Consider the following 18,457-nt stretch of genomic DNA (forward strand, 5'->3'; position numbering starts at 1 on the left):
TTTCGTAAAAAGTTGTTTCAACCAGTAAGTTGCAGAAAGATAGTGATTCTGGAAAGAGATCATTTTTCAATGTCATTTCTCAACGCTATAGTATATATTGCCTTTACTGTGGTACTAAGGCAGAAATCTCATACAGTACAGCATCCCAAAACCTGGGCAAATAAAACCCAAGACTACCTCCATGGCTTGACATCACTATTGAGAAGCATTTGTTATTTGCATGAAACAACCCTTTAACTTCTGGAAGACTTGGGAATAGGAGTGATCACAGCCGGAGCAGTGTGGCTACCAATATATACTTAAGGTGTGAACTGCACAGAAAGACACATACTACAAACTGGAGATTAGCAAATGATTAATTTTATTTTCTTATTAGAAATCTATAAAATCTGAATACATTAGAATTTGATTTGGAAATCTAATGGACACATTACAGCATTGTTTATTCTTGGCTCTGGCCTGTGCCGTCAGTACTTTTCAGCACTGGTCACCACAGCCTCTGCACTCACAGCTGGTGACATGCCTGTAAGAGAAGAATCTGGTCGTGAGGTCGAAGCATTGCAGGGTCACAGATCTCCTCTCGGAGCTCCGCTCCTCACAGCATCAGTGCTTCTGCTCCACCTGCAGGTCACCCTGTAACACGACCCTGTTGCAGTGACAGTACCGGAGGGGAGGAGAGTGGGAGCGGGTGGGGAAAGTAAAAATTTAGGAAAGTCTTGTCAAAGAGACAATGAAACACCTATTGTTGAGTTCTCACTGAACACTAATCTTCAAAATGTGTTAATGTTACTGCTGATCAGTGATCAGGTATAATTCTTCTCACCTGGGTTCAGACATGCATTGGCCCTGACACGCAGGCATCTGCATGATGGTGGTACAGTTGTCTACGGTGACGTTAATACTGGTCACCTTCGGAGCACAGCTTTGGTTACCTGCAGTTAGAAATTAATTAAAAATTAATACGTGAGGAAGAATCATTGTCTGTTGGACAGACTCTAGTCTCAGTCTTAATACCCTCTTTGCTGCAACTGAATGAAATGCAGGAATGTCAGCAGTTGTTGACTTCAGTATTTTGACCTAAACACAGTTCGTCATCGACAAGACACTTTACAGTACAGTGATTCATTTAAATCCAAAATGCACTTTTCCTCTAAAAGGAGGACACTTTGTTATGTAAAGATTATAATGAGATTGGACACAACATACCTTGTATGTTTTTTCATGATATCTGCATGTCTTCTCAACTGAAAAATAACACATGTAGTAATAAGTGTCTAGGTACATAGTATTTGTACATGAAAAGGCGAGTCCAGTTCTTACCACAAGTCTGATCACCACAGCAAGAGATGTTTACCAATACTGCATCAGGGCTACATATGGGAGCTGGCTCAGGAGGTTTTGGAAGACACTCCTCTGTCCGAGTCTGGTTGTTACATGTACACAGGTTACAGCCGGACTGCCACACCTCACCAGGCTGGAAGACATGCATGGAAATACTTTCTTAAAATCTAGAATCCAGTCTTACTATCTTCGCACTGATGAGAAAGATATTTACCAGTCTGGGCTCACCAAGTGGTCCTTTACAATCTGGTGGAAGAAAACAAACACTACATTAACCCCATTTATAACTAAATATTGAGATGTATAACTCCTGCACATGATCTGTAAATAAGAAGCTTTGCCAGTGCATCAAAAAGTATTGCACTGCATAAGATATCAAGCAAAGTGTGTCTAGGTGGGTCTACTGTAGGACATGTTACTCACACGGACAGTCAGACACACAGATGTTTGAGTACGGTCCTGCCCTGAACTGGCCGCTGGGACAGAAACAGCCTATGGCGTTCTTCTCAAGGACGGCTCCTGGATAAAGTGCTCTGTACAGCCAAACCAGAAGAGAAAGAAATGGGGAAAATCTTGACAGGACAGAAAATCTTGAAACAAATGTGCAATGATGGAAAAAGCAGACTTTACAAACCTTCCATCGCAGACGTCATCCAGCTTGTTTTGACATTCTCTGAAAACCAATCCTTCTGGACACGGCACATCTGAAACAGTGCATTTTAAGGAGGAATTTATTGTCTTGTTGTGCAAACACAAACTGACTGGCTTTGCTTTACAGAGTATAAAAAATACTTACCACACCTTCCATTAGTTAGATTTCTCCAGTCAACACAGAAACCAGCATTTTTGCACTCGTCAGCAGCTTGCTCTAGTGAAGAACAAGGGCCACTCCTGCATGAATCAAACTCACAGTTGCTCTTCTTAAGGATCAGATTCACATAAGTCCTGCATTCTGAAAAGACTCTGAGGAAACAGAAGAGATAAGACAGATACATTTTTTTATTCAGTAGTTCAGGAATAGACAACTCAAAACATACAGAGAGATTTGCTTTTATGACCTACAGTACAACTGTAGTACATATGTACAAAACACTTATTCCCAATTCTATCACCTATTCCCTCACAAGGTCTGTGTGTGTTCGTGCAGCTTACGGATGGTTTAGCAGCTCACATAGTCGGCTCCCAGGACAGGACGTGGTGGCAGTGGGGGTGTTAGTGGGTGGAGGAGTGGTTACTGGGTGACAAGGTACGTTCCTTGGTGCAGAAACACAGGCTGGCTTCAGCGGGTCAGGATAAACCCAGTCATAGGCCGTCTTATCACAGCAGCTGTCGTCCTCAATCTGGCCTCCTTTACGGACACATGATCCAACGCCACATACACCTGGAGGGTAGATTGAGAGGTAAGCTTCAGCAAAAGAAGATGTCTGATTTAAAGTCTATTATACACAGATTTTAATTGAAAAACACTCATTCCAAGCTATGCATTAGTTTTAACAGTGAGGATGGCAGCATCTCATATATCTTAACTATAGCTGGCACCCTCATGGTCCACAAAAGAATTGGCTCAGCACAAATTCCTAAATATACAGTAAGTAAGAAAAACATTCCCATAACATTATATATTTAAATCATCTGATGAAGAAGATCTATTTTAAAATCTAAGTTATTGCCACACAACCAGCTGGTCTTAGTTTTTTCAGAAATTTGATATCAAAAGGTGCAGATTTGAATTGCTGTTTCATTCTGCCCTGTATTGGTCAGAAATTTTTAATGCAGCTTCAAGATTAACACACTTTTTGCGTATGTTAGCCTACAAGCTAATTCAGCAAAGCAGCCGACAGAAGAGTGACAGATGAGATAAAGATAATAGGTTTACAAAAAATGTTTTGCATTACCTGGAAATCCACTCTACACAGACAACACATACTGTGAAATTGGATATACAGCATGCACTTAACACAGGTGGACCCTCCCTTTCAATCCATTACCCACCACATTGTCCTTGGGTGTTGTTGAGGAAGTGCTCCATGGCTAGACTGGCCACCAGGGTATAATACGGACTGAGGGAGACATAAGAGCGGATCTCTGGGAGGTAGATAGACACCATGTACCCCGTGGTCTCAAACCTCCACCCAGGTGTCTCATATGGCGGCTTTATGGCGGCATTGTTCAGAGTGGCCTAGGGCACAAGTATCAAAGCAACTGTCTTATCCTTTCTATAGTGTATGGCAGCCTTAAATAGCTTTATGTAAAGATATCCTACATCACAGAAAATGATTCTCAGCATCTATGTTGCAAAATATGTACACAGTGACATGACATACTATAAATAAATTGAAAGCTGCATTATATCCTACCTGTACTGCAAACAAATCTGAATTGATAGTGAGTGTAGCAGTACTGTTCTGATATTTCAGGATGATGCCTTTAGCACAGGAGCCTTCGATGCCTGGCACAGTCGAAGTTGTCAACAGCAATGGTCAGATTATGGAGTGGTGACCGCTCCATCAGGATGTAGGTGCAGTTGTCCATGAAATTGAAGTTTACTCCTTGGAAAGAGATGTAGTGGGGATCCCCATATAGCTCACAGCGACCTTGGGACAGAATGGGGAAGTAGGAGATGATTGTAGTAGATATGGACCAAAAACGATAACGGCAAATATTAAACACAAGAGGCATGATAAATGAGGTTCTAACAAGACCAGTGGCAGAGAGACATGAATGCACTTACAGTCACACTTCCATGCTTCACAGCATCCATCCTGCACTTTTGTTGTCAGTTGTCTGGGGCAGATGGGAATAGTAGGCTCAGGACAAACCACTGGAGTCGACTCAATTGTTCCATTTCTACAGGACTTATCGTAGCAGTCCTCTGTCCACTTCTCACCATCACACCAGGTTTTGTTCCGCTTCAAGTCTTTACACCCACTACACACTGCTTTGAGAAACACAGCAGAAGACAGTAAACAGAAAAGACAAAAACGTTTAAGTAGTTTATTGAACCGACAACTAGATTAAGTGATGGCGGCCACTGTTGATGTTTCAGCCGTAGTTAAACCAGTTGTAGTTGATGTAGGGGTTGGAGAAACCACAGTTTTAGTGGTAGTTGAGCAGGTGTTGTGGAAATATTTGATTTAGGAGTCAATGTTGGAGGTGGGGGAGCTGTTGAAAGAAAACTAGTTATGTGAAAAGCTCATTGTAATCTAAACTGTTTAAATTGCCACAGTCCATCATATTTTGTATAACTGGTAATAGTGACACAAAGCGGTTCATGAATATAATTCATACTTACACTTTATTGTTCCATTTTCACAGTGGATGACAAGGTTAATAGGAGAAAAAAAAATCCCAATTGTCAATGTAACGATCACAAGTGCAGAATTTTCCACATTATTGTTACCTTGAAAACTTGCATATAAAGACACCATATATTAGACAGCCCAACTTACCACTTAGTAAATTGATTCTGCCACACTACTCCAGCTTGGATAACGGTGTCATTAAAATAACAGGTGCAGTTTGTCAATGTGGTGCATTCACCAGTATTTTCATCATAGTATGGCGCCTCCTTCAAACATCTGGGGTAGCAGCCTTTTCCAAGAACAAACAATTTTATGGGCACAAGGCTTTAATAAAGCCAAGGCTAAAAAAAAAGTTCAGCTGTTAAATTTGAATAACACTGAGAAAATGTGGTTACCTTCCAGCTTGTGAGGGATGTATTTGCCTTCTCTGCAGGTTAGCATCTCACCACATGCTTCATAGTGCCAGCTACACTCACCCTGCTCGTTGTAGTCACAGTAGACAGCTAAGATTAAAATGATCACAGCTTAAATTACTTTACGTTTACGCTGTGCAGTAATAAAAACACTTCATCATTCCATTGTTGGCTATAGTGATGTCTCTTGCATAGTGTCCGTCATCTGCGTAGTGACAAAAACATACTTAAATATTTATACACTTTGCACACTTTGTAAATTGTATAAAGAATGTTAAATTCTAAACAGTGAAATGACACTGGCTATTTACTTTTAAATTGTGCGTAATGTTCTGTATGCGCCAAGAAAGCTAATACATCTTTAGCAATCTTAGCATAGCCCGCTGAAAAAGTATTGTTAAAATGCCATGACATAACGGTCCCCTTTCATGAAAACTGGTATCAAAAATCAACTGAGTAGAACTTATCTAATCAAGACATTCTCTTTATGGGTTTAAGTTAGAAGTTACCATCTGAAAAGAAACGGCTTTAAGAGTTAAGTTCAAACTAATGCTTGAAATGTTGGGGAGGCTGCAACTTACGACACAGATCAGTAGTTCTCCAGTTTACACACACATCCTGGTCACTGCAGGCTTCTGCGTAGGCTGCCACGGCTGTGCAGAAGCCCAGGAACTTCCCTTCAAACTCACAGGAGCAGGCTTCCTGCACACAGGCATGGTAGTAGGGCTCTGGATCCACCTGGGGGTTGTAGAACATCCAGAATACAGCTTAACACTTTAAAGGGTTCTCTGTAAACAGTTGTTGTATCATATGCTTGTAGATTTAGATAAAATGTTTAGTGGTGACTCTTAGCTCAAAGGTATTTGTTCATTTATGATCTTAGTCCCTTCAAGATGTCTGCTTACTTTCTATGCCAACCTGCTTCCAAGATGTAATGCAATAAAAGACCTACACGGGAATTGAAACGCTGGCCCTGGTGTTAGGGGCATGCTAAATAAGTCAAATGCATACTTTTAAATGGCAGTCTCTGAATTTGTCTCCTGTAAGGATCATACAGCGCCGCTGGGCCCAGGCTGAGCAGTAGGAGTTGCGTTCGCATGGAAATATCTCAGAGGTCACATCAGAACAAGGAGGTGTGGCGGCTTTCCAGCTGTTGCCAAACACCAGAGGACTGGACGCCACTAAAAACAGATTGTTGGTGTTATTTTGACCACCAAGACAGAAATTTGACTGCTTCATAGAATAAAGAGAAAACCACTATACCTGATGAGCCACTCATCGCTAGGTCATTCCTCTCATTGGAGTCAAAATTGCCACAAAGGCCACACACTTGGTTCTGCAGGAGAGATGTTTAAAAAGTCAATGAAAATGTATTGAAGAGTTCCGAAATTACATTTGAAATTAAAGGAATGGCCGACTATTGAGGAAGACTTTCAGTAATGATCGATGCTTAAATATAATAGTGTATTTTCTGATGCTGACTTTAGCTCAAACAAAGTACAAAGAGAATTTAAGTCTAGTTATATATTACTAGATTTAAAAAAAAAAAAAAATCCTCACTTACCCTCCATTTTGCTTGCAGCTCTATGGTGATGCGGGTGTGTTTGTCCCAGATCAGAGTTATACCTCTACTTGGCACTGAGATTATGTTGTAGAGTCCGACAGTGTGTGTGGAGAAAAATGACTCTTTCTGTGGCGTCCAGCCATCATGGTAGTGTCTGGTCACCCTCATGTCGCTCAGTGTCAGGGTGACCATTCCCTTTTAAGACAGAACAAATTATTGTATGGAAATATTTTTTTTTTGTTGATGAACAAGTTACCAGACTTTTTTTTTCCATTGACCTTTTACAGTATAGTCAGTACTACTCTGAATTATCAGAGTGTGTAAAAACTTACTGAGTGAAACATGTAGTTGAGGAAGTGTGTGAAGCAATGGGACGGAATTAAAGTGAATAAAGAAATGGATATTACAGAATAATGAAGACAGATAATAAACATGGGGATAATAGGGTCTTAGTGAAGAAAAATGGTTAAAAAAATCTACCTGCAGGTCGAGGATGATGGAGCGAGAACAGGTGAGCGCCTCATCACAGCAGGGTACACACTCAACTCTGACAGAAAAGGTACCGTTTCTAATTCCACAATAATCCTGAAGTAAAAAGATCAGTCTTTATAAAAATACTTTGTATTTAATATTTTGGTGGGGTCCTTTGAAAGAGATTTGCAAAGAGACATGTAAGCAGTGGATTTCATTCCAACTTTCATGTTTGCTCTCACCTCTACAAGTGTGTACTGACAGTGTCCATCAAAGCGGTACCATTTGGAGTCAAAAGTCTGGTAGTGTCCGTTTCCGTAAACTTGACACTTCCCAGGACAAGGCTCATCTTTGCAGTTCCACTGACCCCGACCACAGACGCTGTAAGATAGAATGATGTAAACCTCTGCATCATGGCTTCATTAGGATTTGAAGGAAGCAGCAAAGCAGCACAAATGCAGGCGTTACCATGTTTTGCACTTGGTTTTGACAGTCTGTCCTGCACGGTACACATTGCCACTGTACACACAGGTGCAGTTGTCCAGAAAAACGCAGTTGCCATGGTGATCCTCATACTGGTCATGTGGGCAGTAACAGCCACTCTCGCAGGTCCTGCTGGTGTCCTGGAAACCAAAAGAAAATCTTTTAGCTCAAGGATACATTTGACCCATCATAATAAAAGAAACCTGATTTGGAGAAATGGTAAATGTTAGGGATGCCTTTTACTGACAGAAAGTTAATGTAAAACTAAAATGACAGATTTCAATATCAGCTGCACCAGAAAAAGCTAATAAAATAACCTATATTATTAATCTTACCAGGCAGTTAATCAGCTGCTGCTACTCAAAAATATATATGAATGAATAATGCAAGTAATGTACATAAAAATATCTGTTGACCTACCACTGGTTTGCTGAGACTGTCACAGGTTTTCTGAGTCGTCTGAACTGGATCACTGGAGCAATGAACACAAACCTTCCCGTTTCTGCACCCTGATGCAAAAGATCATTAATATAAAACAGTGTGTTGATTAAAATTCAGAAAGTCTGACACAATGTCAAGCTTTCTCTTTTTTGTGGTGAATTTCCACTATTAACAAATGAACAAAGTTCAAACAATTGCGTAAAGACTATGATGAGTATGAGTATATATTTACCACAATCTTCAGAACAGCTCAGTTTTCCATTCTCACAGCAGCTGCAATAGACAAAGTTTGAGATACAAGACTGAACTACAACAGCATTGGGAAGACTTGGTTAGAGCACACAGTGGGTAACAGCTTACAGGGAAAAAACTACAGAAGTGAAAATGTCAAGTTAAATGATAATTAAGCATTTTAAATGGTTGTCAATACTCAGATAAACAGCTCACCACTTTCGTCCGTCGATAACCCCACACCCTGGAAGCATTGTACCCCCCTGGTGGTGACAAACACACTCCGTCTTTGGGGTACAGACGTTCTTTGTTCAGGTGAGTTCCCTCCGGACAGCCACAGCCCTCCACAGGCACTTCGTCCAGCCCACAGCGAGGGTCAGGGCCAGACAGGGAGCGGCATGTATGATTGCAAGCTTGCATGTTGTAGGAGAATTCTTGGTTCTTCTGACATGTCAGAGCTACGACACAACATGGTGATCAACATTAAATTATCCAGATTTTTAACCCCTTCATTTAATATTACTAATACTGTGATATATTCATTGACATATTTCCACTCTCGGTGGTTGATGTAACATGGTAGCTGTCGTTGTAGTCGTAATCTCTTCATAGAAGCCTTTACATTTACTGTTCTGGAGGGTCTGGAAAGTTTCTCATAATTCTTTTATCATTATTGCCAAAAACAACAATCTCATAAAGTTGTCTTTTACAATTGAGTGGGGGGATGCAGACAGTATAAATTGTGTATTTATCAAAGCTGAACTCACTGCAGTTGGTAGCTTTCCTCCAGTCACCAACTACAACACCCAGATTGGCGCAGGCTTTGGCGTAGCTGCCCAGAGCGACACACAAGCACTGCTGTAGACTGCTGTCACAGTTACATGTTCTTTGGATGCAAGCCTGGAAATAGAAATCAGTTTCATGTGAACAGGAGTTGTCACTGATGTGGTAATTGCTGAAACCGCCAAGAACTAATTAAGGATTTATACTTGTTACCATGTGGTAATGATCAATTGGGATATGACCATGGCACTCAGCAAATATCCCAGTTGGGTTGCTCAACATCGAGCACTTTTCACCAGCAAATATTTCTGTAAAGATACATATTACAAAAAAGATTTGCCTCCAAATCTCAATAACTTCTCATCAGTAATATACAGAATTTAAGAAGACAAATAAAATATTCAGTAAACATCTTTAACATTTTACAAGCACATTTACAGTGACGCATTCACTGGTACCATTGTCTGTGTTGACACAGGGGTTGATGTTCGGTGGACAATCACCCATACTCCAGGACAGAGCAAATAGCTGAGCAGAGTTCTCAATGATGTTGTTGCTGGTGGTGAAGTCATCTGTGGAGTCATTGTTGTTGTTGCCACAAAGACCTGAAAGACAGACGGACTAAAATTACCAATCAAACTGAATCATGCAACAGAGGATATAGAAGGCAGTTTTGTATTTAAAGAGATGAAGTCCTAATGAAAGTGAATCCCAAATGCCTCTGTCACACGTACTGTGGAGAGAAATCAGGATGAAATTGAAATCATTTTATTCATAGCAAATTGAAATTCGCATTTCATGGATATTCCATAAGTATCAACACTTACCATGTCTGACACTTGGTGCCACGTACATCTCCAGTTGAGTAGCTCTTTCCAGCAAACACACAGGGGCAGCTGGACACACTCACACAGTGGAAGCCAACTGCACGTCATGGAGGAGCAGGAGCTGGTGAGATCCTGGCTGGATAATCTGGGGTTCAGATTGGAGCAGCTGGGAACAAAGGCCGGACCCTGTTCTACATAAACCAGGTCTCCAGGACAAATCTGTTCCGCTGCAAACATCCACAGAAACAGACAGTCACATCAAGTGCTCTTCAAATTGTCAAAACAGATTTGAGCCAAACAACTTGAAGAGCTTTAAGATCATGATTCAAAGAGCACCTACCACATGCTGTCTCAGATCTCCATCTAGTCCAGACATAGCTGCTCTTTCCACGCTGTTGGACAACTTCTTTGAAGAAAGCACAGCTGATGTATTTGCTTTTTTCATAGCCGTAAGTGTTCTTGTCACAGAGTTGGACATATTCAAGCATACTTCCTTCCAGACAATCTATGATGTAGGACATGAACCGACTGCAGACCTATAAAACAAACCATCTGAACATCTGGGACTGGTACATACTGCTGCTTAAATTGGTGTGTTTAACTTCATTTTAAGTTTTAAAATGGCCTGACTTCCAAAAATGTGAATAAAAAAGTTGAAGTATCACATTTATGGCTCAATATTTAATGATATATAAGTAATTTCTTCATAGCTATAGTGACTGTAGCTTCAATTAATTAATACCCTGTGTTTCTTTTTCAATAAGATCAATAAATGGAAAAAAAAAAATTCATACAGAGCAGCAGCAGGCTGGAATCTAGTACCACTGCAACCGTTTCCTTACTTGATTTGTAACGGAGACAGGATCTCTGGTTTGACATGTGTCATCAGCAAGCTCACTCTCTTTGATCAACTGCTGCTTGTTGCCTAAATAAAAAATAAAAAAATTGGACATTCTTTAAGGAAACTGAACAAAAGTTGTGCATTCCTAAAATCAGCTACATTATACTGATAACTAGAAAAGATGCAATTCTTGCATAAACCTTTAGAAACATTTAGGCCCACTCTGCATTCATTTTATACTTTGTTTTATTTGACTTGAAGATTTCTCCATTTAAAATCACATACAGCTTACCAGTTACATATAAAACTCATTTGTTGCCTATAATAACACATTTTACTTCTTTACCACCAACACTATAACTGCTACTGCTTTCTTTATGTACTGCTGCTAATGTTACTTCTGCTATACCACAGCAATTCTGCTGTTAATTCAGTCATTTAACTATCCTACCTTGGTTGTTCCCACATAATCCGGTCATGTCAGCACTCAGCTCCACCTCCACCTTAACAAAAAGTTAGGTGGGTGTGATTAGTGATCTACAGCACCAAACTAGCTGTGAATGTTCAAATGAACTGCACTTGCATTATTTGTGTATGAATTTGTGTGCCTGTGTTTATGCTCCCTTTTGTAGGTTGTCAACATATACATAGCACCAGTGTCCTCTTACCCACGCTGTGTCTATTCCTCCAGGTACATTGTGCCAAGTGATAGACAGAGGAAGCAGCGAGCTCCTCAGTTTAGTGTAGATGCCGTACTGAAAGATGTGCTGGTAGGTGTGGTCGTACGGAAGGGAAACGCTGTCAACAAATAAGCATACAGAGTGGGTTTTAAAGTACAAAATCCTTAAATAAACTTTTGAACTTTTATCAGAACGATATTCAGGTCCCACTGTCACAATACAATATTCAAATTTTCCACAAATTCTCTTACTCAATGTGCATCCAAAGTTTTTTGTATACATTTCTTCAGACTATCACCTGACGTTCTTTTTTTATTTCTGACTGATCAGAAGTCTTCTCACTTCATCAACTTTGATTTTGAAAGAACATGCCTTAACTCTGTTTACATTTAACTTAACCAGAAAGACAAATTATCAGCAACTGTGTCCAAGAGTAGGAGCTAATAAACATTGAAGATCTTAAGAATGGATAACAATGTCAGCGCCTGAGAACGAACGCCATTTCAGTAAATGATTGAAAGGGCCTAAGAGCACAGCACTCACCTGCTGCTCTCATTCTTACTGTTGTTGGTGTAGCAGAGCAATGTGATTTATTTGAGAATATACGTTTGATCTGAACAAATACAGACTCCAGGATGTGTGATTAGATCAAACATTGCATGAGTCATTTGGTTTTCTGAGTAGTCCCTGTAAAGAAATCGGGGTGGGTTAGGGCCAAACCATTTCTTCTCCACCAGGATGCTTCCATTCATCAAAACAGTCCTGACTTTGTTGATAATGATCTCGACTTGGACCAGCAGCCCGCTGTCGTCCCGCCGTGTGGTGATGTCACACTCCACCCGGTTGTGGGTGAAGCGGGTGAGAGTGAACGGGCAGTTGGAGCGCACGTAGAAACTTGAACCATTGAAAGGTTGGACAACCCCGCTGCCAAATGTCCTGCAAGTGTCTGAAAGAACGATCAGTTGAAATGCAATCTGTTTCTTTTTCTTGCCAAATGTGTAAACAATGCTACCCTTTTAATGATCAATTCAGAACTCAATAATGAAATCCAATTACTTTGCATGAACTAGGCTCCGCATGGACACCCACCTGAACAAACTGATTTAGAGACCTGTACCCACATGGACACATTTCACTTCTACTGGTCCCTGTAGGCCATTTTGCCTTTTAAATTTTGTTATATTGATGAATAGCCCAAATAAATACAATGGTATGAACACAATGACACATGTGAAACTACTTCAGTCACACACTGGAGACAGACAACTACAAAGTAAGACAGGAAACCAGAAACCGAAGAAAACCAGAACCGTGACAGTTTTTTTTAAAATGAATTCCTGTGTTTCCCCCCATCTTCCAAATTGCCTCATCACCTGCAATAAATGAAAACCCCATCTCATTCTCAATTTCCAAAAATACATAAATCATTGGAGAATCATAAAGTTACTAACCTAACCTTTCATTTAAATAACTATTTGAACTGTTATTTTTAACATGTTTTTGCCATCATCTCTGCTTTCTCCTCATCTGTCGCTGCTCTTGTTTCTCCATCATTTAAGATTGGAACCCACACTTTTTTCTTCCACATTCACTCACTCCCTCCCCCCCATTACTAATTAGTGTATTAGTAATAACAATGTTAAATAAAACATTTAATGTTAATTTAATATATTTGTATGTTACCATTTATTTGGACAGTCTTCCTACAGATTTGTGACATTCCAACATCTTAGTTGTGATTCAACAATTCAGTTTCACAAAGAAAACCGTTGTTGAATGTGAAGGTACGTCACGCAGTGTTGCATTATGACATGCGCGCCATGTTTACAGGCATGATCTGTTTACTTTTTCGCCAGCCATTGCTATGGTAGTTCTTTATCAAGCAGCACTAACCAGACGTTTATTAAAAATAGACAAAATCCAAACACCGCCTCCAACACACAAATTCAAATAGTGCAGGGTAGAGCGGGATTGGGCGCAAACCTGTAAATATGGTGGACCCATAATGCAACACAGCGTGACCTTACCTTCACATTCCCTGTTATACCAGTGTGGTTAAGGTGTGATTACGGCTAATGCTAGTGTATTCATTACAATTTCAGATAACTATACCATATAGCTGACCACTATTTTTTTTGTGGGTCGTTTTCCTTCATTAAATCCTTGTGTAAGAAAAATGGTCTACAATGGTGTTAGTCTGATTTGTTAATGCTAAGTATTAACTCTCCAATAATCATTACCATTCGTGCATAACGAGTTCAACATTTGGAAAATTTGCTGTAGCACGTTTTTTTTATGCTCGGCCTGTCTAAGCTGTGATTGGGTGGTTCATGAAAAGTGACATTGATTACTTACATCAGTTGTGTTCAGTTGGAAGTGATAGATACTATGACCTTTTTATGGGAAATGAAAATAAAGTGGAGGTGCAGGACAGACGATATTGGATTCTGTTAATTAATGTGTGCATTATCCAGGTAGATGAAGTCCAGGGGAGGAAGATAATTGAATTACAGTCTGAGTTTGATAATGCACTGTTGTAATTGATTGTATAAGACAGTGCTCACATCGAGACGAAAGGCAGGCATGATTTGCTTCTAGAGAATGGTAAGAAATTACTTGTTTGGTTTTGGGGTGTGTAGCAGTGTGCAATCTTATGCACACTGCCACACAAAAAGGCACCCATCTTCTCCCTACTCCATCTCCGCGGACAGATTAACAGGCTTGCGAAAACACGAACAGGCGAGCAACACATTGGATAATGTGGATTTAGGGCCATATGAATCGCCAAGAGAACCTGATAAGGAGAGGGCAGTAAATGGGCTACTGGCAGCTTGTGAGAATTAAGTACCGGTTTATTAGAGATTCCTCCATCACAACCTTCCTGCCACAACTCCACTAACTTCATTTGAACTGTTCTCTTGTAAGTTTAGTTTACTTCTTTGACTCGCTAAACAACCTACTTCGTCTTGCCTGTTTTCTCCCTTACCACTTCCTCTCCTACCAGTACTGGAATCCAGTCGCCAAAATCTGTATCATCATCTTTATCTACTTCCTGAGTCCTCCTCAATTCTCAACCAGTTTATGCCCAAGCATTTCCAAGTCCCCAAAAAAAAGGCGGTTATGCTGCATTCCAGGCAACTCTGAACTAGGGAATTTCTGACCTCCAGCTAAAAAAAAAAAATAAAAAAGTACTATGGAACGCCACTTGAAGTTGGATTTCCTACTTCTGAAAAAAATATGTATGCTGCACTACGTCATAGCACATTGCAAATGGTAAGCCATAAACTAAGAGGCAAAGTAAACCATTACATTAGTACATAGCCTAGTATCATAGTAAAACTGTTTCTGCATGTAAGTTGATGTAGAAATATTTTGTCAATGTCATTAGGTAGCTGGTTACAGTATTCAGGAAAATGTTAAAATGCCCAGAAATGTGAACATTTGGAAATATAGCCTACATCTTTTGCTCACTTTACCAACTGATGTAGCTAGAAGGATACACAGTTAATGACCAACTTATATTTATCACTTGTTTTTAATAAAATGGCCAACCTTTTAATTACCACGTGCACTGCTGAGGGTTTAACTGCATAAACTTGCCAAAGAAACATACGTTTGTCACGGTCAGCCATGTTTATCGTTTACATTTAGCATCATGCACTACCATGCAACTGAAACGCTTTGAGGTCAGAAGTCTGTATCCTGGTCAAACAACCACATGAGTGATAAAATCACTGATCGAGATCCAACATTGATTGACTTATACTCATGTTTCTGAGTTTCTGTTGTGACCGATTCAGCTGTCCCTAAAACTAAAGAAACAGTATCAAGGTAGATGCGAACACTAATGCACAGATAATGCAAATCAGTGGTGGAAGAATTATTCATGTCTTTAGGTAAAAGTAGTAATATTGGAATATATAACACTTAAAGTAAAAGTCCTGCATTGAAAATGTAACTATGTAAAAGTATGCAACTATCAGCTAACACTACTCTAGAGTATGAAAAGTATTTAATTAAAAAAATTCCCTAACAATAAAATTAATATTGCTTGAATGTTTAAGTGGCATTTGTTTTATGCTGTAGGTGGTTGCAGTGTATGGAGGATGAGTCTGCCACAGTTGAAAATACAGAAATTAAAAAGTGCTGAAGAATAAATAAAAATATTAAATTCCAAAAATATCAATGAAATTATACAATGCAACATAAAATATCTCTTAATGTCCTTTATTCACCTTTGTATTACATTCCTTTATAAATTTCTGATGAATTACTAAGACTTGATAGACCGTCTTCAGGTAAAATGCAACATTGTTACAATCAGGAACATCCTGTCTCAAAACACTGAAGAAAAACTGGTCCATGCTTTCATTCCTTCCAGGCTTGACTATTGTAATTCTATACTAGTTGGCAGCACAATTAAGTCTCTAAAGCCACTCCAGCTGATCCATAACGCAGCAGCACGTGTTCTGTCTAGAGTCAAGATTAGAGAGCATATTTCCTCCAGTTCTAGCCTCTTTACTGGCTCCCTGTGAAATACAGAATAGATTTTAAAATTGTTCTACTTACCTACAAAACCTTAAATGGCAAGACACCATTGTACCTCAAAGAACTCCTGATACCTTACTGCCCCAATAGAGCACTGCGCTCTCGGCTGCTTGTGGTGCCTAATTTAACTAAGGTTAGAGTGGGACGAAGAACATTTATTTATGAAGCACCTCTACTATGGAACCAGGTTCCTATTTAGGTGCAGGAACTGGATAACATCACCACTTTTAAGGCTAGACTTAAAACTTTCCTGTTTAATAAAATTTAGTAGTAGAAGCTTTAGTTATTCTGATTGTACTTTATTACGTGTTTTATGGTTAATTTTATTTAATTTCAATGCATTTTGTAAAGTGTATTGGGACCATGTTTTTGGTGATTTTGCACTTTAAATTAAACTTGACTTTCATATGTCAACATTTGTCTTTGTAAAGTGAGAAAATTAAATAAAGTCGTTAACCCTGCCTGTCAACTTGCTGTGGTCCGTTTCGGTGTATTTACCATAAAGGCTCGAATACGTATGCACTCCAAATTTAGGTGCAGCTAGCTTGACTGCATTCTCACAGACAGCTCACCTGATTGCAGTTTTGTGTCCGTGTATTCCGCTAACTGAAACACTGTCAGTCAGAATGTCCATACAAAAAAGAAGGAAGACATGACTGGCAGTGTTGTTTTCAAACAGTTGCTAAACGCCTCGGTTCACTGATCACCTCACGGAAGGAAGCCATCTCTGCCGCGACTGTGGGGAGCAAGGCTTGTTGCAGTTTGATCAACAAATATGGAAGAAGTTGACCTCTTGAGACACAGCTCCTTCATTTGCATAATGAGGCAGAAATGCATACAGAAATGTAAAAGGAGACAGAAATAACTTTTGGGAAATAAATAGGGTAGAAAATGCAAAGGAAAAAATACAGAAAAATATTTTAACACGAATGTATTAATACATACATTTAAAAAATTAAGAAAATACATTCTTAATTTGTAAAGTAACTAGCAACTACAGCTGTCAAATTGTAGGGGAGTAGAAAGAATATTTTTATAAGAAAATTATTATTTCTAGTCTACTGAAATACTCAAAGTACCTCAACTTTGTACTTAAAGTACAGTAATTGAGTAAAGGTTCTTAGTTTCATTCCACCACTTTTCTTTCTCCAGTCTGCTGAATGTGATAACTTCTAATTCAACTTGTGTGGTTGAAGCCTTATTGATCAATAAATGGTTGAAGTAAAAACTAGGTGGAAAAAAACATGAACAACAACAAATAATTTTACAGATTTTACAGAGTATGTTACATTAGTGGCAATATTGAAATTGTCACCTTTTTTGTGTCATGTTGATTTTGCAGTATCCTTGTGCCTGAATGAATTAATGTTCAATTGATGAAATGAAAGATTACATGGTACCTGAGGCCAGTGAAAGGAAGACTGCCAGGATCCATCGCTGTGACGTCATGCTGCCTGATGCTCCCTCGCTATAGGAGAGCAAGAACTGGCCAAACGACCTGCCACATGGCTTAAAGAGGCACACACAAAAACACTGATCTGAACCCATTCATAGATGTGCACATTCACTTTCAATGAAAATACCAGGAAACTAAGAGATTAAAACAATTATACAATCAACTAACTGGCAATTAAGCTTAAGTAAATGATATTGCAATGCTAGAAAATTGTTTCCATCATCTTTTGTTTATTATTTAAGAAATTCCGGTATAACAATAATCCCTCCGGTACATACTATTGTGGGAATTTGAGTGCATGCGTGAAAGAGATCTTGAGAATGTGTTCAGGGGGCTTAAAGTTTAATATACTGTGAAGTCCCAAGCCACACAGGGTAACAGCCAGCAATAGTAATATAGTACATAAGTCTACAATGTTTTGTTAAGTACACAGGTTAGCAGTTAGCCACACACCAAACAATTCATGACTGCCAATTACAGATTACACAGTTTGAGTTGTAATATATATTTATTTGCTTTTAGCCATTCACTGCTTAAATGGAGTGCACACATTTTCACATTGTAGGATTAAGTAAATATTTTCCGTTACATTAATCATTCTTGTGTTACCATGCTGGAGAGATCTCTGTCCTGGTGGAAGAAAGGTGGGGCCAACAGTGGAGGTCTGTTATATACTGTGTGCTCCCAATCAAGCCGCACCATGTGCTGCCATGTTAGAGGGGGTTGTTGGGTTTTTTTTTTTTTTTTACTTTGTAGTAATTGTAGTTGTCGTCCATTTTGTTTTCCCCTTGTGCGTAAATTGGTTTGGCCAAGCCAATATATGTTCCCTTGTGTCTAGTTCAGTTCGTCTTCTGTTTGTTGTATGCAGTTTTTAGTGTACTTATATTTTGTTAACCTCTTTATAGGCCTTGATATTAAATGCGGGGACATGACTGAAAACATTTGAGAACCACTGGGCTAATTGGTCACACAACACTAGGTTTCCCAGTCCAGCCATAAACGCGTTCACTGCAATCGCAAACACTGACATATTTTACAAACAAAGAGCAAACTTTAATATAAGATAAATACGAAGA

General features: G+C 39.3%; 1 pseudogene; it reads right to left on the bottom strand.

The window, feature by feature from the left end:
- Positions 1–338: 338 nt before the first annotated feature.
- LOC119918528 lies at positions 339–18,018 on the bottom strand (annotated as a pseudogene).
- Between the last annotated feature and the right edge of the window lie 439 nt (positions 18,019–18,457).

This window comes from Micropterus salmoides, unplaced genomic scaffold (assembly GCF_014851395.1).
Source record: "Micropterus salmoides isolate LMB-PRFRI ecotype aquatic unplaced genomic scaffold, ASM1485139v1 Ms_hic_scaffold_23, whole genome shotgun sequence".
NCBI lineage: Eukaryota > Metazoa > Chordata > Actinopteri > Centrarchiformes > Centrarchidae > Micropterus > Micropterus salmoides.